At 40.0% G+C, this 27,974-nt stretch overlaps 1 long non-coding RNA gene across 1 annotated transcript; it reads right to left on the bottom strand.

Moving 5' to 3' along the window:
• Nucleotides 1-71: 71 nt before the first annotated feature.
• LOC130602020 (uncharacterized) lies at nt 72-27,970 on the bottom strand. The gene is made up of 3 exons (XR_008972797.1): nt 27,868-27,970; nt 18,983-19,037; nt 72-1,571 (listed from the first exon to the last, which is right to left on the bottom strand). It is a non-coding gene; the product is annotated as an uncharacterized LOC130602020 (long non-coding RNA).
• Nucleotides 27,971-27,974: the final 4 nt, after the last annotated feature.

The raw sequence follows: 27,974 nt of genomic DNA, 5'->3' as shown, positions 1-27,974 counted from the left end.
GACAGTCTATTTCACCGCAGTTAAGGAGCCTTATTTTTTTGTCTATCACAAAGGAAAAAAGAGGAGGAGGGGGGTGAGGCTGGAACAGTCCCAGAGGGTGGGGATGCCAGCTCCTGCTGCTGTTAAAGGTTGGCAGTAGGTGCCCCTTTTGAGTTGGACTGCTACTTGCACATGCTCAAGTCCCTCCCTCTGTGGCAGCTAGAGCAGGATGAAAAGCAGGAGAGAGAAGAGCACAGCTGATCTCCCTTTCTTTTGCTGCAGGCAAGCGGTTCCGCCTTGTCCCACTTGTCTGACACCCAAGGCCACTTTGCCTGCTGCTCTGACCTGGCTTGGCTTCTCATTTATCCAGTGCAAGCCAAACATTATGAATGAGTTTTTCTCTTTCTCTCTCTCCTTACCAGATTAGTATTGAAGAATTACTTGTAACGCATTAAAGCTGGAGAGGAAATTAAATTGATTTTCAGTACAAATTAGAATGCAGGTTATTAGCAACAGACTTGGCATCAAACGCAGCCTGGAGCTGGCTCTTCTGCCTCCCCTTTGCTGCATTTTCAAACAGCGTTTGCGCTCCCTCTTGTGGCTTGCTCAGGCCAGTGCCTGTTGACAGGAGAACGAGCCTGGCCTCCTAAAACCCTGTTTTCATTACACATTTCCCCTGCATACGGGAAGAGTCACTATTTCATGTCTATTATATTTAGTTTATACTGAGTATGCTTCTGTCTTTGAAAAATTAGGTGAAATAGATATCTGTAAGTAATAGGAAATCTGGCCTGTCACAGTGATAATTTGAGGAGCTTATGTCTTTGCTCGTTCTGGAGAGTGCAGTCAGATAGGAGGCTGGTTATATAGATTGTGCAGGCATGGTGCTGGAGCAGCATATTAAAGTGCTTCTAAATCAGTTTTTTGCCTTGCTGAAACTTTGTCCAAGTGAAGGTAAAATCCCATCTGTTACTTGTCAAGGCAGCCTGAGGTCTGCTCTGAGGGAGAATAAAGTGTATGCGTGCTGGTTAGCCATGCTAGTTTTAACCAGTCTATCTTTATGGATAGATGATTGAGACTGAGGCCAGGATACAGTGTAGAATTATTAAACCTTACATACTAACTTCCTGGTTACCTACTGGCACTTCTTTATTTATATTAAGTTTCCAGGTGTAGCTAAAGTGGGATTTTGTTCCTGTGATGGATGGATCTCAGGCAGCAATTGGAAAATACTCTTATCTTCACCTATCCAATTGTCTTCATGGTTTAGGGAATTGACTTGCATCAATACACCCTCAGTATACTGTGTCTTTCATTTGCTGTGCTGGTGTGAGGTGTGTATTGAATAGATGGCATGGGCCATGGCTGATACCTTGAACAGTGCCTGTGCAAATTCCATCTGCAATTAGTCTTTTCTAAGGCATGCTGCAGCCTTCAGAAAGAGGTGCTTACACAACTGGGCAGTATTTTCTTTCCTTATGCCAAATACATCTTTATTTTGGCACTCTTTCAGTAACATGTTTGGCAGTTGGGTCTGAGGAGAGCTTAAAGCATGCTTGATGGGCTGTTGAACATGAATTCTGATTATCCTCCTAGAGGTAAAATACAGAAGAGCATTTTTGTCCACTTTTGAACTCTCATCACTGAGCTTAAAACATCTTTTGGTTAGAGAGTATTAGTACAGCATCTATGTGCATCACACAATACCAGACTACACTTCCATTTCACATGAGGGCTTCTATTAATAATGACTCATAGCTTTGTAGATATAGTTGCAAAATAAGTGTTTTCTCTGAACCCATTAGAAGACAATGAAATTTTACAAATCACAGAACTATGCATGGTTTTCAGTTGCCTGAAAGCTTCCAAATGAGGGGATATTTGGGGGGGGGGGGGAACTTGTAGGTGTAGGAAGACATTCTTTTCTTTTCAAAAATACTAGAAAAATGCCTTCTAGTGTGAGGCAATGATGGCAGACATATGACTAGTACACATGATGTTTAAGAGTATAAACAGTGTCAAGAGATGCTCAGTAAATAAATAGTTCAAGTAACATAGCTACTTACAGCTACACAAAATAGTCCAATTCATGAATATTAGATGTATTTAAAATTTTAAGTGGAAGCTTAGCTGTAGATTTCTCTTTCCTGCCCTGAAGCTACTTCTATTAAAGTTAATAGCATGTCTGGTTTCCAGAGAATTGCCATGAAATGTTCTGACAGTGGAGGGGAGCATTTGTTTTGATAAGTGTATTGAAATAGCTTGTTGGTACCTCTTGATGCAATAATGTGTGATAGAATAATAACCATATTTACTTTGAGTTTTCTCTAACTAAGTTTTATACATCCAGATCAGGGTATTGTTGTAAAAGACACTGAGCTTTTAAAATAAATTTGGGAGATCATATGCTGCCAATGTCCAAGGTGAAATAAGGCATCAGTGATTAGAAATGGATGTGCTGCTGCCTGAAGCAGACAGAATGTTTTCAGGAGCAGTACCTCCTAAGCTTTTACCTTTTCAACATCATCTCCTAATAACTGGTCCTTGAAAAACTACAAAGAGGCATAATAATGCATCTTTGTCAGAAAGATAATGAACGGCAACAGAAATTATGTCTGAAAGGTCAAATATAGAAAATTTGTTAACCATGTCTTTCTTTATCTATGCATTTATTATCCTTTGAATTTTTAGACTAACAAAGCATTGCTTTTTCTGAGTGAAGGCCCTTCCATTTTTTTTTCTGTTTTTCAACCAGTTATAACATTCTTTCACCAAGATTGTGTTCCTTTCTAAGAGAAAGGCTCAGATGTGTGGATTTTGGTGAGTAAAGAGGGAAGCACACCATACTTGAGATCTATACCTTATTTCAAGGTTTGTGAAGTTACCATTAACTTGGCAGTGGGGAAAAGGACTGAATTACTATCTACAGAAATTGTGAAGTGAGACAGCATTAGCATGTACTTTAAATCTAATATACCCAATCATTTATTTTGCACATAATACACGGTTATATGTAAACATAAGGGATCTGTTGGTCCTAAGAATATGTCAACTTCCATTTGAAAGAGTTTGGCGTGTGCTACAATTACATAGTGAGACAAATAAGGTGCGTCACCCTGCAGAGGGAGCCGTTGGGTTATCGAGCCAACCATAACTACTGTATTTTTGTTGCTGGATTTTTTGTGTGTGTGTACTTCATTTGTTGTGTGGTTGATTCGAGGGGTTTGATTTGGTTGGTTTGGTTGGTTTGAGGGTTTTATTTGTATGCGGTTTGTTTGTGTTTTGTTGGTTTTTAATACTGAGCTTGCAAGAATGTTTACAGTTTTAGTTTCCTTCCGGCTTTGCTAAATTTTGCAGAAGCTCATCTCTTAAACGATTTGCCCTTCCTAGAGGTGACAATTACATGCTTAGTGCTTTCTCTACTAATGAAACAAGACAGGAAAAGAGGTCCATCCTGTTCCAGGGTACCAAGGACAATGCTTAATTTGTATAAAATGCAGCAGACCTCACAAGGGTACAAACTGTCCAAGCATCATAAACTGCTCTGTGCAGATGGGAGCAGCATTCTGCTGTGACTGAGGAAAGGAGGACTGAGTTACTTTCATAGGAAGGAAGCCTTACCACCGCGGGCAGTCTAATGTAACATGCACAGAGAAGAGGTGGTCTTTACTTACCAGAATTGTATTTGTTGTTGTTTCTAGTTTTAATTATACTGTACCCCACCATTGCTAGACTTCTTCCAAACCAGAAGGCTTGTTTGCCTGTCGCTGAGGTAACTCTGGCATTGCCTCAGATGTTGGCAGTAGACACATGCTGGATTGTAATTATGTCAGACTGAGAGTTCCTCTTGGAAAGCTAAACCTGTTCCATTTGCATTATATGTGGACTCAACTGGAAGACACAGACCTATTCTAAGAGATTTTTAATTGCAAAGATCTTCAAGATATCTTTCATGGTGCAGTGTCATACTTCTTGTAATGTCTCCTACCTCTTACTCTCAGGAATTCTCTCTTCACTTAAAGGTATTTATTTTGCTTTCTTCATAAATAAGTGTGCCACCAAATTAGGAACTCCACTCACTTCAGAACAGTAAAAGTCTGAAAAACACAACAAATAATTTTCACCAGACTGTCAGTCCGTTTCCTACTATTTGTGACACTTTCCCCTTGATTTTGGAGTCATTTAGCATCTATAAGAAGGGATGTACCAGTGGTCTGCAGGATTTTCCTGTGTTATGACAGGCTCATAGTGTCTTTCTTGGTGTCAATGTGAAACCAAGGAGAGCTCCTGTTCTTTCACAGGTCCAAACGTTAGTTTGTTTAGTCAACTTTAAATCTGTGTTGCCTGGAAAGAGTTTTCCTATATTTTCTGGCTTGTCCTTGTGTCTTTATATCCTTTCTTAAACAGTCCTCCTTTGGCTCTTCTATACCCTGGTTTAGATAATATTGGAGGCTTCTCTCCCCACTGAAGTTTTCCATTCTGAAGAGAGAGGAGCATGCTTTAATTTTAAGACCTGCTAGTTTTTCCCTAGTAGATTTTCAGTCCAAAGGTCTCAAATGTGGCTACATTTTGGTCAAATCATGATGAGACTTACTAACTTGTAACATCTTTCCCAGTGACACTTCTCCAAATCTAACTTGCTTAAAATTAAGGGCAAGAATTTTTAATATTTTCTCAAGCTGAAGAATATACATCAAAGGTCTGAAAACTATGTTGGGGGATGAGAAAAGACCAGTGGAATGGGGAGGCCAGGAAGCAGTATCAGTGCTGCAAACAGCTCTCCCTACTCCTTTCCCAGCCAGTGAAGTGCATGTTTCTCCTGCTTCCCTTTCTTCACTGGGTAACCTTCTGTCCCAGGCAAAATTCATAATTCATAAAGGCAGGGTAAACTTTTTTCCCCATCCCTAATGGATTCAATTCAGTACATGCTGCTTGGACTGTTATGTAAACATGGAAATCTTTCACAGTGATTTTACGCTCGTGTAAAACTATGCTAGTACTTTAGTTAGGTTTTGGCTTTATATTTTCTCATGTCCACTTATGTCTTTGTAGCTCAGCCATCTCGTTGCTACTGTAAATGACCTTGGAAAAGATTTGGCCATGCAAGTCTCTTCTTGGAGGCTTTCACATGAGTCTGTAATGATGCTTTTTTCCACTGCATGTCTGGAAGTCCTGAAAGCAATAGCAGCATTTTTCTGACAGATCTACTAGATAGAAACTGGGGGACTCCTGATCCAGGTGGTGGTACACTGTAGTTCAGGCAAACCTGTGTGGTACATACAATGATTTTACTCAATCCACTGTTGCCCAGGGGATTGGCAGCAGAAGCCTGCAAAGCCCTGGTGGCACTTAGTTCCCACCTGAAGAGTCACTAAGACCTGGGCTTGGAAAGCTGAGTGGGGCTAAGGAGCCAATGGTCACAGCTTGTTCTTCGTGAGTGATAAGTGAACAGGGGCTCAATGCAGCTGGGTCAAGAAACTCTGGCCAGGGAGTGCAAAAACCAGCATCTGACTGGAATGGACTGTCTGGAGTAAGTATCATCAGTTATCAGCTGGAAGAAGTAGAGTTATTCAGCTTACCTTGAAGCAGATACATGTGTTTGATTAAATGCCAAGTTATGTGGACTCCACTGCCCTTTATCAACTGAAAACTGTATTGACAGTGATGCCTGCTTGTAGCAACTGCATGGCCTCAAGTTGCTGCTCCACGAGGGTGCAGGTCACCTGTTGATCCTGTATCAAATTTAGCAGATATCTGTGGATGTCTTGAATACCCTGGAGCATCTCAGATTGCAGTAGCCACCCATATGGGTGCAAAAGTATGGAGACTTACATCTCCACTGACTACAGTGGAAACCTATACATTTAGTTCATATCCAAGCATCCAAATATGGCTGATTATGGCTTGAATCGTCCACTTCTTGGCTTTTAATACAATGACTGTCACTTCATAGAGTTCTGTTGCTGGCTCCTGTTTCCTTCCCATCTCTTTCTTTCTGTCTTGAGGACACTAGCATGAACTTTACCCAGACAGCATAGTTACCTGGCAGTCAATAACCTAGCACCATGGCTGTCAGATGTAATAGTGCTTTATCTAGATGCATGGTCTTGCCCAGTTTTTTGCAGTTATGTCAGATGGCTGACAGTTTGATGCAAGCAGTTGTCTGGACAATACTCTGCGTGTATTGTGATCATTGCTGATTTCTCACATGAGTTTGACACTAACGAACACGGTTCCACTAAATGGTGTAATTTCCTTGGAATAGGAAAAACATTGCACTGAAATGTTTTTGGCTAGCACTACTTGAGAAGAATGAGACAAAAAGAGGTCTTTCAGTCTTTTCTATAAATAAAAAGTCTTTAAACATGTTTATGCCATAGCAAGTCTGTAGGGCTTCTTGTCATTTCAAAGTGAGCAGCTGCTGAAGTATTATAGGCTTCAACTGGGGATAGTTAATGCTACTGTAAAAGTAGCAGAAGTGAGGGAGAGAAATTGTTGAGAATATTACTCCTGAAAATCATGTTCTAACAGAAGTAGTTTTTCTTGGAACAGATTATTAGTCTGAAAAGGACAATTTTGACTTCCCCACAGAGAGTGAAGAACCATCAATTGACAAATTTACTGTTCCTGAGAATCTCTCAAGTCCACTGCTTTTTGTTCCTTCATACCTGTGGCAGCATTCTGAATCTAAAATAATTTTCAACTTGTTTTTATCAGTTTGTTGACAACCAGTGGAAATGCCAAATGGAGATGCAAAATTCTGCCAAATCAAGATTACAGGGATTTGCATGCATTTAGCTTTCTGGGGAAATCAGCTGCATGAGATACAAGGCGAAAGGGACTCAATACAAAGCTTCTCCAGTAGAATCTACTTTGCATCCTGATGCAGTAGGTATCTCCATATCACTCTTCCATTACTGCCTGATCACCCCAAATTATCCTCACATTTCTCTACAGTGACACAGTACTGTATCTCATACAAGAAATCAAGCTGAAGACAGGCCCCACAGGAAAGTCTGTGACAGCTGAGGGAATGTTTTCCTGTAGTAAGTGCTCTGTGAACTCTCCTGCTCTTGCAAAGACAACTCTTCCAACAGAGAATTGAACCGCTTTTCTTGCCAAGCAAGAAGATCTATTTACTGCTGCTAACAAGGAAGGTGAAGAAAGCAGAGAGAGCCACGGGGGGGGATGATTTTTCTGCGTGTGAAAATAATTGTCTTTCATTAAATAACTTGCAGTCCCAAACTTCAATACTATTTCTTTAGCAGCTATTTTGGGATTCAAGAACATTTGAAAGTTATATTTAATTCCAGTGTCTAATTATTTTTTTAATCTTCATTTTTAAAGGCTGTTGGAATAAAGGTCACAAAATGCTAACTATAAATTGCCCAGGTCACTGCCTTTCGGTAGCTGTTGCAAGAACGGGCAACAGTGTTTTAACTATAATATCTATTAAATATGCTAAAATATGTTTCTACTCCTATTATCCTAGCAAACATGAAGCTCACAAGGCATAATGATTTAGCAGACATTTTTCCACAGCTTGATCAACCACTGAGTTGATATAAGAATCCCTTTCAAATACAGTTGTTAGCAGTAATAGCAATGCTAGATGTTTCTTTTTATCAGCTAATGACTTAGTTTCAGGGAACACGGGTAGACATCGTGGCTATCTTTTTCCATAGTGCAGTACAAAATAAGTCATTACCAGAAGTTCAAACCTTCAAAACACTTAACAGATAAGAGCCAGCTTTGTCTGTCTTGGAGGCAGACATTCCCTTAATTTTGTGAAAAGAGAACACAGGGGTTGAGTGCCTTCCCAGCTTGTTGTCTTAGTCAGACTTCTTCATCTGTCAGATTTCCCCACAGTCACTCTCACACTTGGCTCTCAGTATTACACTGCAGTAAGATCTGGAAAATTATTAGCAAGAGAACAAGTTCTTTGGGGATGAACTTTTTGTTTTGTTTGCATATTGTGCCCGTCCTGGTTGATACTGACTGTAAATATATGACACCTTACATTACACACCTTGATGTCTCATATGGAAAGGAACAGTATTAGCACTCTTGCTCATTATGCAAGACATCTAGCTGCAGTAAATTTTGGCACATCAAGTCTTAGCTCCAGATTGACAAGACAGATCACGATAGAGGCTGTTCAGATGGCCTGAGACTGACCGTGGGTAATAAAATACTGTCTCATGTTCATGGACATGAATCCATTGTGGAATGCCTTGGCAGCAATACCAGAAACAATGCTTCAGCACATGCAGGGTAAATAAGCAAGCATGTAGAGAGAATAAAAAAGTGTAGCTTGAAATAATGTGTTACAAGCATTTGGATGAAGCAATGCTCAGAGAAAATAGGATGAGAGCAAAATCTGTGTGTGGCTGTTAAAAAGGTTTTGGCCTGGGCTTAGCAGTGAAGTATGAAGTATTGGAGCCATAGCTATTAGGCAGGGGGACAGAAAGGACATGGCAACAAAGGTGCTACTGAGGAACTGGGGAGACAGATCTACAACAGATAGCTGGATGGGAAGTGAGAGCAGAGGAAGATTAAAGAATCTGGCAGGAGTCTGATACCCACAGAAATAGCTGTCTTCTCTTCCCTCAGGCTATCCTTCTGAAAATAGGACAGCTGCTGATAGTGTAGCTCCTTTGTTGATGATATAGAGAAGTTATGTTTTAACTGCTAATTTGCCAGAGATGTCACTCAGTAAACCTGAAAATCTGTACCAAAATAAATAAGAAACTCTATTTAACATGGGCTGAATGACAATTAGTTATCTGTTGAGTTTGCCAAGTCAGAGGAGAATGTCACAGGTCAGTTGGCTGATATCAGCAGTTTCTACTCACCACAGAAGAGGTTAAAGTCAGTGGGAGACTGGTGTAGGCAGTGACCTTTAAAGTTAAACACAATTGTTTAACAGATTAAATTGCCTTGACTATCTGTGGATTTTTTATTTAAATGAAGTTATACCATTCTTCCTCCCTCTCTTTGCATTGGTATTGTCACCTGGTGGTGTTTACAGGAAGCATTAGAAAAGAAGCTAAGCTACAGACCCAGCAGAGTTCTTCAAGGTCAGCTATTACGTAGCTGTTGCCTATAAACACCATTGTGAATATGCTGTCAAGGTCCACAGGCTTTTCATTCCCAGCAACTGCCATTTTCTGTTAGTGGTAATTGGGAAGTAAATCAGGACCTTATGATATATCAAGTCACTAAATCAGAGCTTCACTTCTCCTTTTGGTGGCATAAGCACTGAGAAGCAGTTAGTATGAGTTTCATATTAATGCTTAAGGATGCTTCGATATCACAAGAAGCACTGGAATTCAAGGGCAGAAAAACTACAGCACAGAAAAGGAACACATGTATTTTGAGGCTTTAAACACAGTAACAATGAAACACAGTAAGAAACAGCTATATGAAATACTGTGGACTATCTATGACCTTCTCAGTAGAACAAATTAAACTAAGATTAAACTCCTCAAAGCCATCTGTAACAGCAAGCTCAGACCCATGCTAGTATCGTTTTGCAGTAACATTAAGGTGAAGTACCCTCTAGCGCTGAGCAGCTCTGGACACAGGGAAACCCCAGGCCTAATTCTGATGCAGTGATCTCAGTTTGAAATGCTAAATTGGTGCCAGACTATGACGACACAGGAGACAGAAGAAAAACTGCGAGTGTCAACAAGTGTCCATCTGTCTGTGTCTCTAAGCATCCTTTGTGCATGTGTAATTCACCCAGAAGGAAGCTATCAGTGCTCTGTGTTAGCTTCTGGCTGAGCCCTCTTCCTCTTTCTTTTCCTTTTCCTTTACTTTCCCTTGAGCAGTAGTGAACCTGGCAAAGTTTGAGTTCAGTTTTTTTTGTTCATTCATTTTTTTCTTTTGCTACCAAGAAACCAGTGGGTTTTTATATAGGCATTTTGGGCCAGTGAGGTTGCCTGTGTATGAAGAAATACATTTGCATGATAAAGCCTGCAGTTCTTTGTTACCTCTAAACTAAATTTTTTGTCCAGTTCTGGGTCTGCCTTTCTTTAAGTGACTACTGTTGAGTTGCATATAGCTGCAGGGTCTCCAGTTCCAGGATGTGTCCCATCCCATCTCATCCCATGACTGCAATCCTCTACACTGCATCTAGTTTTACCATTGCTTAAGTCCTCTTCTGTCATATTGGACCTGTATTTCTCTATGCCACATCATTATGTTAGAGTCATAAACATCTTACTCTAGATAAGATTTTTTTTTTTTTACTTGTAACTATTATCAGTATAGAAACTTTGCTTTTGCCATGCAAAGAAGTAAACCAAGTTAACCACAGTGACCTGGTAGTTGGAAAAATTGAAGTGAACCAAGTGAAAACAAAGCTGCAGGCAGGTCAAGCTAGGTCACACAGAGCAAGCCTGACAATCCTATGTAGTGAGGCCATGCAAACAGTGTGCAGCCTGTGACTGCAATGGCAATACTTTCCTGGCACATGCTCTTTGTAACACATGAGGAAAGGTGCATGTTTGGGTTTTAGCTTCTGGGTGCAATTCTCCCAGCTCATTCCAGTACCTCCATTCCTGTCTGTGGTTATATCTGTGTCAATACCTTTTCTTTGGCACTAGCAGTAGTGTATGCTGTCCTAGATTTCTATCCCAAACTGCAAAATGTCAGAAAAGATTTTACTCTCAAACTTTAGTTACCTTGGGCAAAGACAAAGCACGGAAGGTTTAAGCTGACAAGGAATATAATAAGTGAGGATTGTCTTCAGTTAGAAGACTCAAATAACTTTTTGCAATCTTGATTGCCTCTAGCTACTTGCAAAAGCCATAATGAAACATCTTCTCTTTAAAGCCAGATTTGCCTTCTGGGCTCATGCTGGGAGTTCAGCTTGTTAGACATAAGAAGACAATCTTCCAAGTGGAATACAGATTTTGCAGAGGTAAAAAATGAGGCAGGCTCATAGCTGATGTTAGTCCTTAAAGACCCATCAGTGCTGAACAATGTTTAAAAAACGTCTACTGGAAGATCAACCAAAACATCAGATTCTTCAAGTCTGCAGTAATATGTTTTTTTTCATCTCAATGTCAACCTACAGTCAATCTGGATTCTGCTTTACAGGGTCATCTTCAGCTACACAAGACTACTGAAGATGCCAGTATTTAGAACAGAGAACTCACCCTTCATTTTCAGTGAAAAAACAGCTGCAAGTTTAACCTCTTTCTTCACTCCCAACTGTGAAAGTATCCCGTGGGGAGAAAGTGCTGCTTGACTTGGGATTACAGTATTAAGAAACTGTTTTTTTCACTTATTAATGTTTTAAATCCATCATTCAGTTGTATTTCCTCAACCCTTTTCTGCCAAGCAGATGTGGTAGCTACGAATGGGCTGGCAGCTGTCAGCAGAGAGATGTTATAAAGCCTTCACAGGTAGCATTTTGCTGTCAGCTGCATCAGAGGTGTTAGGAATTTAAATAAGTGGCCTACAGAGTGAATTTTACTCACTGAAAGAACTTGGTGCTGCTCAGCAGCATGGTTAAAAACAAATGTTGAAATCCTAAGCACAAAGTATTGTAAGCAGAAACCTGATTGCTTATGTTGTGGGATGTGAAGGAGGCAGAAGCGAAAGAGATAGGATCCAGAGCTGGGGCAAAGGGAATGGAGAGACCATTTTTCCTCTCCTGCTGCTGCTGGGTGATCTGGCAGTGAATCAACAGCAACTGGTGAGTCTTGAGTTCCCCGTCTTTCTTCTTCTCCACCTCCTCCTTTCCTGTCCTCCCCCTGTCCCCTTCAATACCTCCCATCCTACATTACCCTTTGGCAGCAAGTTGTACTTGCCCTTGGTGGCTTCCCAGGACTTCTGTGAATCGAAGTAGGCATCAGGTCCACAGGCATTTCAGTGCCTGCAAGCAGTTCTGCCATTCTCCATATCCTATTTTGTCTCAACCTGAAAGGGTGCTGCTTATGAGAGGGACATACTTGCCTGGCTTTAATGCAGAAAGAGCCTGTCAGTGCCTGTGTGGCAACTTTCATGTGAAACATGCTTAAAAATAGACAGGTTTTCCAGAATGTCCAATACCTTGCAGCATGTCCCAGGGTTGCAACCTCCTCTGCAGCATTTGTACATCAATTGGTGACTGCCTTGATGATACAAAAGTCTCTGAAATGTCACCTTGGGAATAGAGTCACTGAGTTTATTTCAGTCAGGTCCTAACTCATTTTGTCATTTTGTGTGGCTGGGGTAACATAAACCCACCTGAGACCTCTTGTGAAAGGATCCCACTTCATTAATGAATTCTTAGGTGAAAGAAAGCTTGTATAGTGTTGAGGACATTGAAAGTCCCTAATGCCATCCTCAGTTTAATAGTGTTTGCAAAAACCAGAAAAGCTTTAAAGTGTGGCTCTCAGTCACCTCCACACTTTACCATTTTCTTTCCTCTGAATCAGAGGAAAGTTCTACAAAAACCAGGTTTATGATCACTTTTGTGGGCAATCTTGGTGTGTTAGCATGTTTCAGTAGAAAGCTAGAAGAAGACAGTGTGTTTGGGTTGCACATTTGTCCTCTGTAACGAAGTGTGGTGGGAGGTACAAAACTATCAAGGACACGAGAGATAGATTTGAAAGCTTTGTCTTAGTCTTAACATACAGTTTATTATCAAGAAAGCTCTTCCTATTAGAAATGCTAAACTGCATGGTAGCTGCAAGCTTACAAATGCAAGGAAAAGGGAGAGAATAGGAAATGTCGCTTGAAGGTTTCATTAATCTACAGAGTTGTTTAATAAATCAGTGCTTATATCTATTTATCAACCTGACAGCTGCTTCCCTTGTCGCCATCCCACTGCTTGTTGACATCATGTTTATTTCTTCATTTTTTGAGAATGGAACATTAAGGCAAGAAAAACTGGTGTAAGAAGCGACTGGTATGGGGACTAATGGAGCTACTGAAAATGAAATCTTTCATTGATTTTGCTTGAAAGAGAAGGTGACCCTACTCCGTGTGAAGCTGTAACCATGGCAGCAAATCCAGTCACTGGGAAAAAAAAAAATTATGCTGCTTTTGCAGTAGGAGGTAGAAATGGACACTGAGCTGAATGTTTTCAAGCCTATGATTGGGAGCTTGAGATTTTTTCATTTAATAGGCTTTGACTTTGAAGATGGATTGTGCTACTATATTTCTTGCAGAAAAGATGTCAGTGGGAAGAGATCACATTTGGTAATTGGGCCACACCAGCCTAGAGAGCTGAGGGATGCTTGCATTAGGATAAAGATGAATCCCCAATGATAGTTTCCAATAACAGGTATCAGGGATACAAAAAAGTGCCCCAGATACATATGGACCAACTGTTACTTAGATAATGCACTTTTACATCATTGACTGCATAAAGGGACCTTGAAGCATTGAAAAAGGGCTTGGATGTAACCAGGAATTGAGGCCATAGCACTTACAGGGCACTGTAAGTCTCTCAAGTTCTTTACAAAGAGCTAATTCTCATTATTGCCTGGGAAAGAGGGCAGCACAGCTACTGAGCCAGCAAGGTTGGCTTGCTTGCCTAAAGCCAGAGAGAAAAATCTATGTCAAAACTAGTGCCGCAAACCACGGTTTTCAACCCCTTGCCCAGAGCATTCCTGATCCTGCACCAGTTGCCCCCACAGCTCCCAGAGTGTCCTCCTGAGCTGTCCAGGCATGGCCACTTTAATCACTGATGCACGTTGCCCTAAAACATGTTGTGCTACTCTTGAGAGGTTGGAGGGATTCCCAGCCATGGAGAGAGCTAAGGGGTCCTGATCTGGCAGGTTACTCTACAGGTACATTCTCTCCTCTGCATCCACAGTGGGAGCTGTTTGAGGGCTGATACCCATTAAAAACTTAGTTCCTGTGTGTCTCCTCAGGCTTGCTTCAGTCAGTTTGCAAAGGCTTTGTTGAGCACTAGTGTATAAACAAAGAGGGCCAGAGTGCACATTCTCCATTTTACAGAAAAGTAAGCAGTATACCCCTATTCATGAGGCAGAACTGGTTGCAATCCGCATAGTGTAAGCGATCCCTTCTTGTGTGTAACATAAATACTCTCTAAGGCCATAGCTGATTGGTACACTGGGAAGGTTACTGGGAAATGGCAGCAACCTTTGGCTTCTATTGAGCCAAACCATTCTTTGGAACGTTTTTAATTAAGATTAACGTACCCCTAAGTGTATGTCAATGATAGCAACATAAACTGGTGTACAGTCCTGCAACCCAAAAGAAATGTTCATTATTATATTAAAATGTTGTATCTATTAGGCACTGTGTGCTTAATCCGGGACCCATGTTTCTCTTTGTAATTGCATCAAGAGTAATTGACTTGGACTCCAGAAATAGGAAGCTTGTTTCATAGCAGCACTTCTACTCAAAAAACATTTTGTATCCCTGCTGTGCTAAATAACCACACTAAAATTAAAAACACTTGTTCTTGTAATGTCAGGTAAGAGAGTGACATATACACAAGCTGCTGGTTCTGCTTATTTTTGATGGAGGTTGCCCTGTAGACATAATTTCAGCAGTAATGCATATCCAAGTGGAATTCACAGGAAATGAGAGAAATCAATATGCAACTTCAAATGTAGCCTTCAAAATCAAGCAATACCAGGAATCTTGCTCTCTGCCACAACTGGGAATGCTGTATGCATTCTCAAGTGGAATGCATGTTTTCTGTATATAATATCAAAAGGTTTCTTTTTAAATGCAAGCATCTGATCCCAAACAACCTTACTGGTTTTACAAAAGTCTGTGGCCTGATTTGTACATCCTGGAGACATGACCAGCATAAATAAGACTTCCTGCAGAGAGGCCAGTCACATTTCCAGTGGAGCTATTAAGAAATCTGTTTCTCAGCAGGTGATTCTTGTTGCTCCAATAAAGACATCCACTGAGGTTTATATCTATAGGACTGTCCCCTCGCCCAGCCCAAGCTAAATAGGGAAGTGGAAATGTGACTTTCAGTGGGCAATAAAGCAAAGGGAATTTTCTTCAATAGGCACCGAGGAATTAGAGTCTTGAAAAATATTTGTTTGAGGATAGCGATCAAAGAGAGAAGCAGAGGTCAGAGAAAAAGGCAAGTGTGAAAGCTAGAGAATCAGAGGATGGGAGAAAAAGAAATTGAAAATATATGGCAAACACTGTAATGATTTTGCTTGTGGATTTCAAAGGAAGACAAGGATCAGACTTCCTCCAGTGCTGGGTCATTGATGGAAGACTTCACTCAGATTCTCCAAAGATGCATTTTCCATCTTGACAGCTAACAAATGATGGTGCAGGCTGACTCGCAAACCTCTTTTTCAATAGACTAATCTGCTACTGGGATTTTTCTGGCACCTTCTTTTTTTAAAAAAAAAAAGTAGAAATTGCAAGAGAAATAGACACAATAAAAGCAGATCTCTGCTTCCTCACTTCCTTTTCATATGAATCCCTGCTTTTCCTATTCAAAACTAATTCTGGTGCTGTGTAGGGAATATATATATCCAACATAGTAAATGGGAATAGGGAAAGAAACAACTGGCTGCAGAAAGGCAGGAAAAGAGAAACTAATAGAACTGAACATTCAGTGGCAGGAGAGCATCCACACAATGGGAGGACATGAGAAAAAAATTAAAGCAATGTGATTTTTAAGGAAAAAGTCTGATTCAGATGGACATATTTAGGGTCGAAATAGTAGCTAGATATATGAACAGTTAGGGGACGCACAAGGTTAAGCAAGATGTTGTCCCAAACTACTATTCAGGCAGTAAATAATAATTTCTATACTGTTTCAGTTTTAGCAAATTTGCATATAAAAAAATCTGCAACGAACACCTCTGAAGTAAAAGTTTTAATAAACCTGTATTGGTTGGTTTTGCATAACCTAAGCAGAACTAGCAGGGTATATTTCTAAATGACTAAAGAAGACTGTTAAAACCTTATGGCAAGATTAACTTTGTGTGAGTCAGATTAGCATATTGAAAAGGCATAATCATATTGCCAACAGGAGATAAAAATGTCCAGTTTTGCAGAAATCTTTGGTTTTTGCTGTACTGTGATCAGCTGCATACTATAGCCATGTTGTACTAGGAGTTTAACTGTGAAGCCACATAATATTAGATACCTTCTAGTGTCATATGTTATTGGAATATTATTTATAAAATCCTCATTTGGCTTAGCAAAGGTGATACTAGTAGAACTCTGAAGGAATGTTTCTATGCTGAGAGATCAGAATTGTCCACAAAATGCTCTAATGGTCACTGATCTGGATAGCCATACTATTAAAAAGTTCTTTAGGCTTTGATATGGCTGTTTCAAAGTGGATGGTAAATATCGGTGAGCATATGCATCTGAATGTGTGTGTATGTGCAGAATAAAAGTTAAAACACGGGTACACACACAGAAGGCAAAGGAAAACTGCTAGTACAGAACATAAGGGTTTGTGTCTATTGAGTTACTGGACTATATTAGAATTTTTATATAAAAATTCACTTTTTGGATCCTGAAAATGCTAATCACTGCTTGTTATAATTTACACATGTTCTTCAGAGCAAAACCACACTAAACTCCCAAAACCTCTTACAAGATGCCTGCACTTCCCTCGCTGACAGCTGTGTGGTCAGAACATGAGCCAACAGGGATCAACAAACTAATGAGAAAGTCTTTTGATGGAGGTGACAGAGCTGAATGCCCACATAGGCTGAAGCCTGAGGCAGGTGCCTGTTAGTCTGGGTGTACAGAAAGCATTTACTTTAAAGACAAGGCATACCATGAGCGAGCTAAATCATAAATTGCTTCAACCCTGGCTTTTGTTGCAAAACTTCTCTCCTTGCCTCCTTTCTCCTTCTCCTCTCCACTCCCCAATGTGTTGCACTTGCTTGGATGGTGGATTCATGTTAGTACTTGACCAGTGGGTAGTTTAACCATATTAAGAAAGAAGTTAGATTATGACGGGAATGGTGACTTTGTCCAATTGTAATTAACAGGCTAGCTGCTTCCATACTTGTGATTCACATTGAACATCACAAATGCTGTTCTGTACAAAAAAGAGTGTGAAGAACATAATCAGTATGGGTAGGATTTTGAACAGACCTGTGGGTCCAACTTTTTGGGGCTTTGACCCACCTATTCACTGGTTAGGCTAATTGAAATAAACAAGAGGAATACTAAACTACAACTGTTAGGATAATGGGTAACATTACATATCGAAATTACACAGATCACAGTTTTGCTTTCTTATTAGATATCTACTTGTTCATCCACACAGCTCAGGTAGGGTGCTCTTTGCCAGGGTTGTATTGTATCACTTTGTTGTACTTATTTGGGATCATGCTCAATAATTCCTCAGGGGAATCTTTCAGTCACCACCTTGCTTGCATAAATATGTGGCTTGAATGTTGACCATTCTTTCTTGTCCAGTTAATTTTATTGTTGTTCAGAGCAGAAATTCAGGCAAATGTCAAAGACATAAAAACATTTCCAAATAAGCTAATCAGTGAGTATTGTTCAGGGTCTGCTGGTTTCCTTCAGCAATGCAGCGAAGTGAAGTCTTTCACAGACAGAGGACTACTCCTAGAAAACAAAGAGGAAGACTTTGCTTTGTGACTGGGTGGGGACAAAAATCCCCAGCTGACATATTGCAACATGTATTTCTATAATGCTGAGGAGGGAGGTCTAGTTCATTTTCTTCTTGTGTACTACAATTCCTCCCTGCTGACTGCTCCATTATTTGTAGCATGTTGCTAGTAAACATATCAAGCATCGCACTGGGGCTACATCTGACAGTAACAATACTCTTAGTTTTGTGTAAACTTTAAAAGTTAATTGTGGAGTTTTTCAATATTTCTTCTCTGAGAGTGTGGTTTTAGTTTCTTGGCTACATACTCAATTGCATTGTATTGTTTCATGGGAACAAGAAAAGGATGTAATTGAATAAATAGTCTTAGACTAAGGTTTATGTCCATCAGTATATATTTAAAATTATATGGTTATAGTAGGCCTGTACCTGTGTAGGGGGGTCCACCAGTGCTCACCCCCTGCCTGCCCTTCCAGCCAGCTGCCACCATCCTCTAGCATGGAAAATGGAAAAGCTCAAGAAGAGGGATAGAGCACACACTGGTATCTATTTTCCATTCTTGTGTCTTCTTCAGCAGCCTAATTAATTTATGTATACATGAGTTTCTTTAAATTCTAGCCCTGGGGGAAGGAAATTTAGGATTAATCTTCATAAAGAAAGAGCTTCCCTGTGTCTAAGAGCTCCCAGTGTAACCTTCCAGGATGTCACCTGTGCAGAGAATGGGCTCTTCCAGTGACTCCCCCAGCACAGCATGTGGAGTGCTGGCATCACCAACCACCTTCTCCTTCATTCAGTGTCTAATTTAGGGTGCCTTGCAGCTGCAGCCCAGAACTGACTCTCTGCCCACTTCTGTGCTGACAGAAGGGCAGGGCGATGCAGAAAGCCAATGTCCTTCAGAAACACCCTTGGATTTCTCTCTTAGTTCAGCTGTTCTGGACCCCCTAAACCAGAGGGCACGAAAGCCACCCAGAACTCACATCAGGAGGGTTACTTACTGCTGTCTTTAAGAGCATTGATGCAGCTGAAAATCTGTCCCTTCCCCCTTAATCTTACCTCCCCCTTTCTTTACTGATTCAGTGTTAGTGAATCAAAATGCCAGGCAGAATATTCAGCAGCTAATAGGTGAGAGGATCAGCTAAATAAAATAACTAGGATCAGTGGGAGCAAGCTAACCTTATTATGTGAGGAGACATGTGAGTAGATGTATTAGTAGACAAAGTTATGTTTGGTTTTGGATTAGGTGTACTGCCCTGAACTCACTGCAGTCATTTAGGTGGAAAATGGTATAGAATTTAAAAACCAGGCTGGTGGCAGGAGGGACATTTTGTTTCCTCCCAGGACAAACTAGAAAATTCGCATGTACCTTCCTATATTCAACTTCTTTTCTGTGACTGGGAAAGTAGCCAAATGAAGATGTTTTCATGACAAGTAAAACAAAAAAGTGGCGACTACCTATGTTTCAACAGATGCCTGCGGATACCAATGGAGATCAATCAGCAGAAATTACCTGTTCAAAGAAAATCATAAATTAATGATTTTATCATAAAATAATGATAATTAAAATAGATAATTCTGCTGGATGCCTGTCATCCTCGATTAGAAGATTACACTCCTCAAGATGTCACAGCTGAAAAGTGGGAGTCAGCCACACAAAAAGCCTTATTTCATTATGTAACTGAACACCTTTGGATATATTTGATGGATAAATAAAAAGGCAATGATCTCATGAATCTCCATTTGGAATAAGTATGTATTTCAACAATTAAACTGAAGGAATAAAAAAGTTGCATAGATTGTTACTAATATGACTGGTGAAATGATGAATGTCTGAAAGAGGAAAAAAGAGCTGCTTTTCCCATGGATAGACATCACTAGTTCTGCTCTCCCAGAAAGGCTATTTACTTTCAAACAGGGCCTTCCTGCATTCGATCTCCTACATCAGTCAAGATAAAGACCAGAGTGTATAAGCTTTTTCCCTCAACAGTCTCTGAAACAGCTTGGGATCTCTAGACAATAATGTGCATAGGGTCCAGTGGAGATGTCCAACAGATGGCTTGGGAGACTTCAAGCCAGTTCCCAAAAGCAATTTAGGAATTAAGGAGCTGGTGGGATGTGGATTTACTTGGGAAATGGAATTTTACATCTCCTGAATTACCACACTGCTTCCAAATGTTTGCCTCAAACCTAGTTCTGTCAAGGATACAGGGTGAGCTAAAAAGCATTCAGTTTAATTGTGTAGGTGTAAACCCATTTTCAGTTTGTACAGCTATTTAGTTTTCCAGGCAAGGTGCTATATGTTTGACTGGTTTTGTAGGTAGAGCTTATGGATGGGAAGTACAGTACAGTATTTTGAGGTCAGAACTGCTGAACCAGATAAGCAGAAGGACTTAGTGACAGATAAAGCCTGTAAAGACACTGCGAAGGAAGCTAATTTGGCAAAGATACAGAGAGGTTTTAGAAGAAAATCTGCAGAGATGGAACTTTCAGGCTGATCTGAAAATGCATCATCTGGAGCCCAGATTACTTTTATTTGGAATTTCAATTCCATGCACAAAGCTAGGAACAACAGAATACTGGAAGAGGACATTAAAAAGTGAACTCTGAGGAAGCAAAGTTAGGATCCATCCAAACCAAAGTGAAATAGTTAAACAAAAAAGCTGACAGAAGTTAGCTGTCTTTGAGCTAGGGAAAAAGTAAATGCTACTCACAGCTACTTAATACGGATAAAAAGAAATCTCCTAGAGAGATATTTTAGAAAAGGATCTTTCTGTCCCAGAAAGTGTGTGATTTATCACTGAACTGGAACAGTCACACTAACAACTCAAACAGTTTTCACAAAATACCTCAGTGGGAAGATGCTCTGAGAAAGAACACGCACAGGAGGGACACAACAATGACAGCAACAATGTCCATGCACCATGGTATCAAAGTTTTATAGCAAAAATGCAGAAAGAAAATCTGAGTTGAAAAGAGTCTCTGTTACAAGAGATGCTTCTAAAACCATGGGCTTATAAATGAGTGCGGACCCAGGAACAAGGATGAGGACAGCACCCCCCCCCCCGGTGGGGAGCAGTACCATGCCAGAGGCATCCACAGAAACATTACCAAGGTCAGCACACAGACAAACCTGCTTGGAAATACCAAGTGTATAAGATGCAACACTACCAAGTTGCTGAATATCCCAGCCAGGGGAAAGATGCTGAGGACACACTGCTGGAGAGTTGTGGCTACTCCTAAGAGAAACAGGCAGCTTGTGTTAGGCTGTTACTCTGGGAATGCCTGAGGGAGTGCTGCTGCTGCTGGGGATGGAAAGTGAGCCCTGAGTTCATATACCAGAAGCTACACAGGTCAGTGATCAGATGGCTTCTCTGCAGCACTGTCTGGCTTAACTTCTCATCCTGGAAAGGAAGCATTTTCATTTTGAGCAGAATTTGTGCCTACAGCCTTAGTTATTGAACTCACATTATAAAACGATGGTCTGGAGGCCAGAAGGATAGGTAGCCTGAAGTATTACCAGTAAGAAGCTTCCCTGAATCGCACTAAGCACATCTTTCTGTAAATTATTAAGCATTAAAGAAACAAAACAACTCACTTTCATCATCCATTTTTCCACTACACTGAGCCTAGGCAATAAAAATCAGTGGAAGGAGTTTTCACTTTCCACTACTGCAGATTATACCATATTTGTTTGAAACCAGCTACCTCTCGTTCATGTTTACCCATAAGCCCATTTACACAGTATAAAACAGCCTTAAAGAGTGTCATTTACATTCACACACACTTCAAGGGCTCTTTATTTTGCCTGAGTACCAAACAGAGCCACAGCAGCCTCCATGAAAGTGGAAATTGGGCATGGTTCCTCTAACAATGAACTTTATTTGGGCAGATCTGCACCCAGCATCATGAAGGGGAAGGGCACTTGGGCAGCTGAGGATGAGAAGTAATGTATAAAGCATTGCCCATGAGGCTGTGTCCTTTAGCACACACCTGTCCTTCCCTCTTTCCTCTCCTTCTGGTACATCTGTTGCAGTACAGAGCTCTCATCTCTAAATAAGAGAGAGGCAGCAAAAATTATTTGATCATGATTTCATGTGATTCCCTGGGTAGGTAAAAATAAAGTTGCTAAACTGGTGACCATGCATGAATCTCACAGAAGTGACAGCACCAACTCCTCTGTGCTTTTCTTTTATAGCAGTGCTAAAAATAGCAAATAGGATGTTGGCCTGAGATTTTATAAGACTGACTGTGTTTCCTGATGACAAAGAAATAACCTGGCAACATTCATGCCAGTGCCAGAGAAGAATATGGCATGGAATAAATTACATCAGGAACAACCAGAAATGAGAAGAACCTTTTCACCAAAATCTGAGGAGAAGATTTCACTGGGGAGAGCAGAAGACTGATGGGTCTCAGGGTGGTTAGTGTGAGGCTAGGACCAGGAGCAGATGGTATGCAATCAATATCACATGCTGAGAGAAGGCATGGCCCCTTCTTCCCTCCTATATGCAAGAGCTAAGTTATTTTGTTATGAATTCTAAATAGGATATCCAAGAGACTTCTCTGGTTTCAATGTCAATAATAGTGCTCAGATAGCACTAATGATCACCTCTTGCTGTTCCCCCACATTACTCCAAACATATCTCCAGATTTCTTCCCTTTTGATTTCACTTTAGGATCAAAATCTCTGCATTTGTCATTAAACAGAATTATCAGACTGTGGCCAGTGCTAGTGAGAAGGAAAATGTGGTGAACAAGAGATTTCTGTAACCTCAATGTACAATTATTTTTCGAAGCACACTTTTGTGTGTAAGGATTGAGGGAGGGTGGAAGAAACGCAGTCAAGAAAGAAAGGGCTCCTCTCTAATCAGAATCATGTCTCTGCACCCTTTTTGTCTTCAGAAGAGTCTCACAAGACTGGCTGGGAGAAAACCTGACCCAAGCAGACTTTCAATCAAGTTAAAACTGCTACCAGAAGTGCCTAATAAATCGATCATGCAAAAGCACTTCACAATTGCTATTGCTTTTCTAGCCCACAGTCATGAGTAATCCCTCGTTTCCTTCCTTCTTTCTTCCACAGGATATTACAAGGCAGAACAGATTGCCAAGAGAGCAAATGAAGGGATGGCACCACAAGCAGCTGTCAAGTTTGGATTCCTTAGATAGGAACAGTCTGATCAGCAGCAAAACCCAAGGAAATATTTGGTTTTGAAGAATTTTCTCAAGCACCATGGGGAACAGAGAACAGGAGAGGGAGAGCAGCAAAAGATTATTTTGCTGCCTGTTTAATTTTGCTCTATGTAGCCATCTATATAATTGCAGAATACAAGTTGCTCTGTGTCCATTACATAAAGGAGATGCCCAGTATGATAAAAATGAAACGGAAATTTACCAAATGCTCAAAGGATATAGCTCACATTGAGAAGAATACTATGTCATTACAAAGCCATGAGTATCTTTTATAGTTAGAATGCACAGCTAACTGAAAAGGACAATTATTGCCAGGCCAGATGAAAGCAGGTGAATGTAAAGACTCAATTAACCTCTTCATTATGGAAATTTTGCCACTTGGTTCAGGACTGGACTTCCTAATTTATTTGGGCAAGCTTCATCTATATGATTTGTTCAGTCCTTTCAGTTTTTACCTTTGATATCTCTTTTGTATTTCTAAAGGGTCTCAAGGGATTAGTGCCTAAGGTCTTGGTGGTCATGTACACAGTTAAATACAGACAGAAGAGACACTTTCAGTGATCTTTCTAGCAGCAGTATAAGTTGTTTCAATGCTTGTATGACACTAAGGGTGTGGAGTGGCAATCTTCCAGTTTTTGCAGGAGCTGGCAGCTAGTATTGGTCCTTAATGGAACAGCAACATATTTCTCTTTCAGATTTGCAGTTTCTAAATGTCACTCTTTTATTGTTGATTTATAGAGACCTTTTCTTCTCAGACCCAACCAGAGCAATATATATACATGAAATAGATATTATAAACTCCAAAATAATGCTTTTTGCCCTTGATTGAAAAAAAAGTATGGTAACGCTTTGTAATTTTTGTCTCCTTGAAGCCATTTTATAAAGTAAATCAAATGGCTGGATGCCTCTGAAAGGGAAGTCTAATTTTATGTAGAACATAGCACAGTGCACTGAAGAATAAAGATGAATGGCTGCTAATTTACAGACACTCTTGACCATATATTTAACTTCTGTAAAAGATTGTCGTCTCCCTATTTTGAAAAATTTGAATGACTAATGCACCTGTACTGTTTACTGAGAGGTATACTTCAGATTTGTCTTCTAATATTTTACTTGAACACCCTGATGACCCCAAAACCTACATGAAATGGGGAAAAAATAATAATCTAATAATAACAGTACCACAAATGAGACTTTAATTGGACAGAGCCAGGAAGGACAGTCAGTAACTCAGCAGTCTTACCCCTGTTATTTCCCTTGAAGGAAGAGATAGTATTCGATGGTCACTTCTGCCTCACAGCCTGAATCCCAGGGAATTACAGATATTTCGTCAGTCCACCAAGTCATAGTAGCCTTCTGTGTCACTAACAATGCAAATGTTGCACATACAGATGATGACTGCATCTCCATGCCTCTCTGCCCTGATTCGGTTGGCACTGACTTCCCTGGAGCCACACCAGTTTCAGGCTGTGCTGTAGCTATAGCATGTTCCTCCATCTTAGCAGAGTCATGCATCCTTTCCTGGACCACATTTTAGATAGGCTTTTGATCTCAGCAATTGCAGGCATCCTGTAGGCCTCCCTCCAGCAAATTTATCTGCATAAAAAGATATTTTGCATGATTGCCTGGACAATACCATCATAGGTGAAGCATCTGCAACATAGCCTTTGGTACAGACTCCAAAACCTTTGAAACCAGCAGGCCAGAACATCTCAAAGCATGCCCCTTTGGCCAGACATGCCTTTTCAGGAAAGCAGGTTCACAGGGAGTGATGGTGTAAATGTACTTATATCATCTGCTGGAAAGGTTAAACAACACTGACAAAGGTCATAACATCGGGGAGTAAGTGGCCTCAACTGTTGCTCTGTCCTACAGCTTCAGCTAGTGTTATCCCTCTCATGATAAGACCTTGTACTCTTCGTTTGTGCCTGACCCACATAACACAATGTTGAACACCATTTCTACTTTCTACAGAAAATCTATATCAAATGACCGAAATCTGGGGCTTTTATCAAGTGTTTATATGGTAAATACACAAAGTATTATATGAAGCTTAAATACAGTGTATTAAATCACTTTGTAAAGCCAGAAAAAAAATAATTTACAAGTATTATTGTATTACAAGTATTATTTTAGACACAATTCAGAGAATTGAAAATTCTCAGATAAAGTGTTATTGACGTTTCAGAATAAAGTATTATGAATTAAAGGAAGCAGAATGGCTGCCGAGAGGCCTAAAGATGGTTAATTTAGATGCAGAGCTTAGTCTGAGTACAAGGTTGAATTTAAAGATGTAAACAGTTAATTGCCAGTGTGACATATAATAAATTGATATGATATTTTAACATGTACTTTTGGATAATAAGAATGATTTCAGAGAAGCAGCTATACAGAACAGCAGTGAAAGTCTTTCCACCCTGGTGCACTACAATGTTACTATTTCCTGCAGTTTCTTGATGAGGTTGAACTGCATTATCCACAGTAACTATTTATGTGTGTTTGATTAAATTTATAAATAGATTGTCAGAAAATAAAGTTACAGGAAATAACGGGGAAAATAAGAATGAAAAAACTAAAGATACATTGTCATGGGTAAAGTAAAAATAAAAGTGAAACCAAAGAATTGGTAAAACTCTTCCTCAGAGGCACATGATTAACATTTCTCTTTCTAAATGACTGCTAAGTAAAAGGCCCAAGTGTTGGGTTTACCCTGTCAGATTTTTTTTCTCTGTATTCTGGTTAGTTGTAATATTAGTAATCATACTTAATCTGTCAATAGCAATGTAATAAGTGTGCTTTTTCCAGTGGGAGCCCCTAACCCTAGTTAGCTTTTGTAGTAATGTGGCCACCCGGCAACATGAGCACTGACATGACTGCTGTACCATGGCAATCACAAAGGCCTGCTAAGAACTGATAAAAAATTGCTCCATCCCCAGTTCTTGCACAAAATTATTTACTATCTGTGTGGTTTTCAAGTAGGACAATGAGACAGGAAGTCCTGAAACTTCTCCAAGAGGTAAGATGTGGCTGTGTGAAGAACTGAGAGAAATTAAATTAAACAAAAGGAAAGTCAGCAACTAAGATTGTCAGAAGCAGATTAGATCAGATGCTTTTGTTTTAGTGAGAAAAAGATTAAGATTGTTTGTTTCCCATGTTCAATGTTTTTCTTTTTTGTCCTTGCATAATTATTTCTCATGTCAAATGGCCAAACCAGGAAAGCCTAATCCATAACTGAAAAGGAAACCCCAGAAAACATGCTTTGTTTCAAGAAGGAAAAAATAATTGAAATTTTGAACTGATGATTTTTAGAATGACTGTGTCTGCTATTGATTTAATTTCTCCTCTTTTTTTTATATTGATGAAAATCTAGAGGGGATGCCTCAGAGGGATAAAGAAGACCCATTCTCAGAGCTGAGGTCTGGTAGCTGACAGGAACTCTGAAGGTGCAAATGCCTTTACATAGCACAAGGAGGATTCAGGGTTATCACAAGATGACTCAACCTGGTTGAAGAGCACTTTACTGGTGCATGCACTTTCCACACATGCCATAAAATTTCATGGCAGTGCATTAACCTGCTGGTTTGGAGCCTTCTATTCCCAATGAGGTCTTGGTGTTCTTTAGGTGGACATCTGGAGCAGATCTTCATCCAAAAGAAATTCAGATTCTGTATATTGACAGCTCACTGTAATGCACACCAACACACAGTAAATGGGGACAGCTGGGGAACTTACTCCACTACTGCTCTGAACTAAAGTACAAATGTAGACACACTTTAACAACTTCACTGAGGTCTGGTCACATCTTGTCATGCAATTTCTGTGGGAGCTTGTTCTGGAGCCTTCATTAGGAGACAAACCACAAATACAGCATTTATGATCAGGTTTGGGTGATATCCTATGTTGCAATTTTTTCTCACCTGCTCTAACAATGTAAAAAGTACCTGCTTTAAGTAGTTGTAATGCTTTCAGAAGGCGTTCGGTCAGCGGTGCTAGAGTCTGGGTTTTCCTACATCTCAGGAAGGTTTGCACAATACACAAGTCACTGATAAGTCCTTTAAGATGAAAGGATCACTTCTTAAAGGGATAATTCACATTTCTGGTGCATCAAATTATGACTTGTCAATATCGCACAAGAACAAGTATAATATATCATGAGGATCTTACTATAAAATTTTGTCTATTTGGGAAATAAAGGCATACATTATTTGTGGTTTAGATAAACTACTGAAAAGCTACCAGATTAAAATTACTTTTTGTCCCATACAATTGACTGCTACTGATGACCTAGGTGAGGCAGCTTCTAGATACCAAGCTCTTTGCCATCTGGTCTTTCAGAAGAGCAAAAACCCTGTATTTGCTTTGAAAGCAGCTCTGCCATATGGCAGCAACAGCACCTATTTGAATTCTCAAGGCTGAAGTATACCCTTTAGTTTTCATGAGAATTCTTGAAACTTCCTTGCAGAAATCTGGCATTGGAATAACATCCAAGCTGCCCATCTGAATGTGAGCCACAGGTTTTTTTTCAGTATTCTGATCCCCCTCTAACAGATACTTTCTTCATATTCATTTGCCAAACATGCATAAGATTACATGTCCTCATGAATATATTTGCCCTTTAAGTTGCTGAACACTGTGCATGTTCAGCAACTAATGCTGCATGATTCCTTTGTAAAGTGCTTTGATTTGGCCTGCAGTCAAAGCACCTGAATTACTTCTAACATCTCGGCTTGACAAGAAGATGTAATTGTATTAGTTTCTCAGTTTTTGCGAAAACACTTTAATTTAGGTCCAAATAATACTCAAATTTCAAGCAGCTAAATTCCCAGCTGAGACCTCCTGTATCATCCTGAGGATTAATTTTAGACAGAATGTCAGCTACTAATCAACACTAAGGATCCAATTACTTGTAATTTTTCCAGACTGCTAAATGAATTGTTGCTTGATGAACTGCCTCAAAAATATATTCGAATATGGTACTGTAAATTGTCTATAACGCCTCTAACAAAAGTTCACTTCTCTTTCTGCAGAGGCGTAATCAAAGCCAAAATTATGCGAGAGTGAAGTAAAGAGACAAAGTGCAGTAAATGTCACTGGCAACTAGTGGCTTTAAAGAAGGCATCTTCAAACACCTTGTAAGACACAGTGTTTACCTTTGATGTCTCTTGCTGGGCTTCTAACCTTTTTGTGCAGAATCTGGGACCAGGTGGCTCTTGGAAGTGCAGAACAAACTCTACTCCTGTTGTGAGGAAAGAGGATC

The sequence above is a fragment of the Pezoporus wallicus genome, unplaced genomic scaffold, assembly GCF_028554395.1.
Source record: "Pezoporus wallicus isolate ANWC-B61680 ecotype Strahan unplaced genomic scaffold, APGP_CSIRO_Pwel_v1 contig_8042, whole genome shotgun sequence".
Taxonomy (NCBI): domain Eukaryota; kingdom Metazoa; phylum Chordata; class Aves; order Psittaciformes; family Psittacidae; genus Pezoporus; species Pezoporus wallicus.
This window is presented reverse-complemented; position numbering and strand designations above follow the sequence as displayed.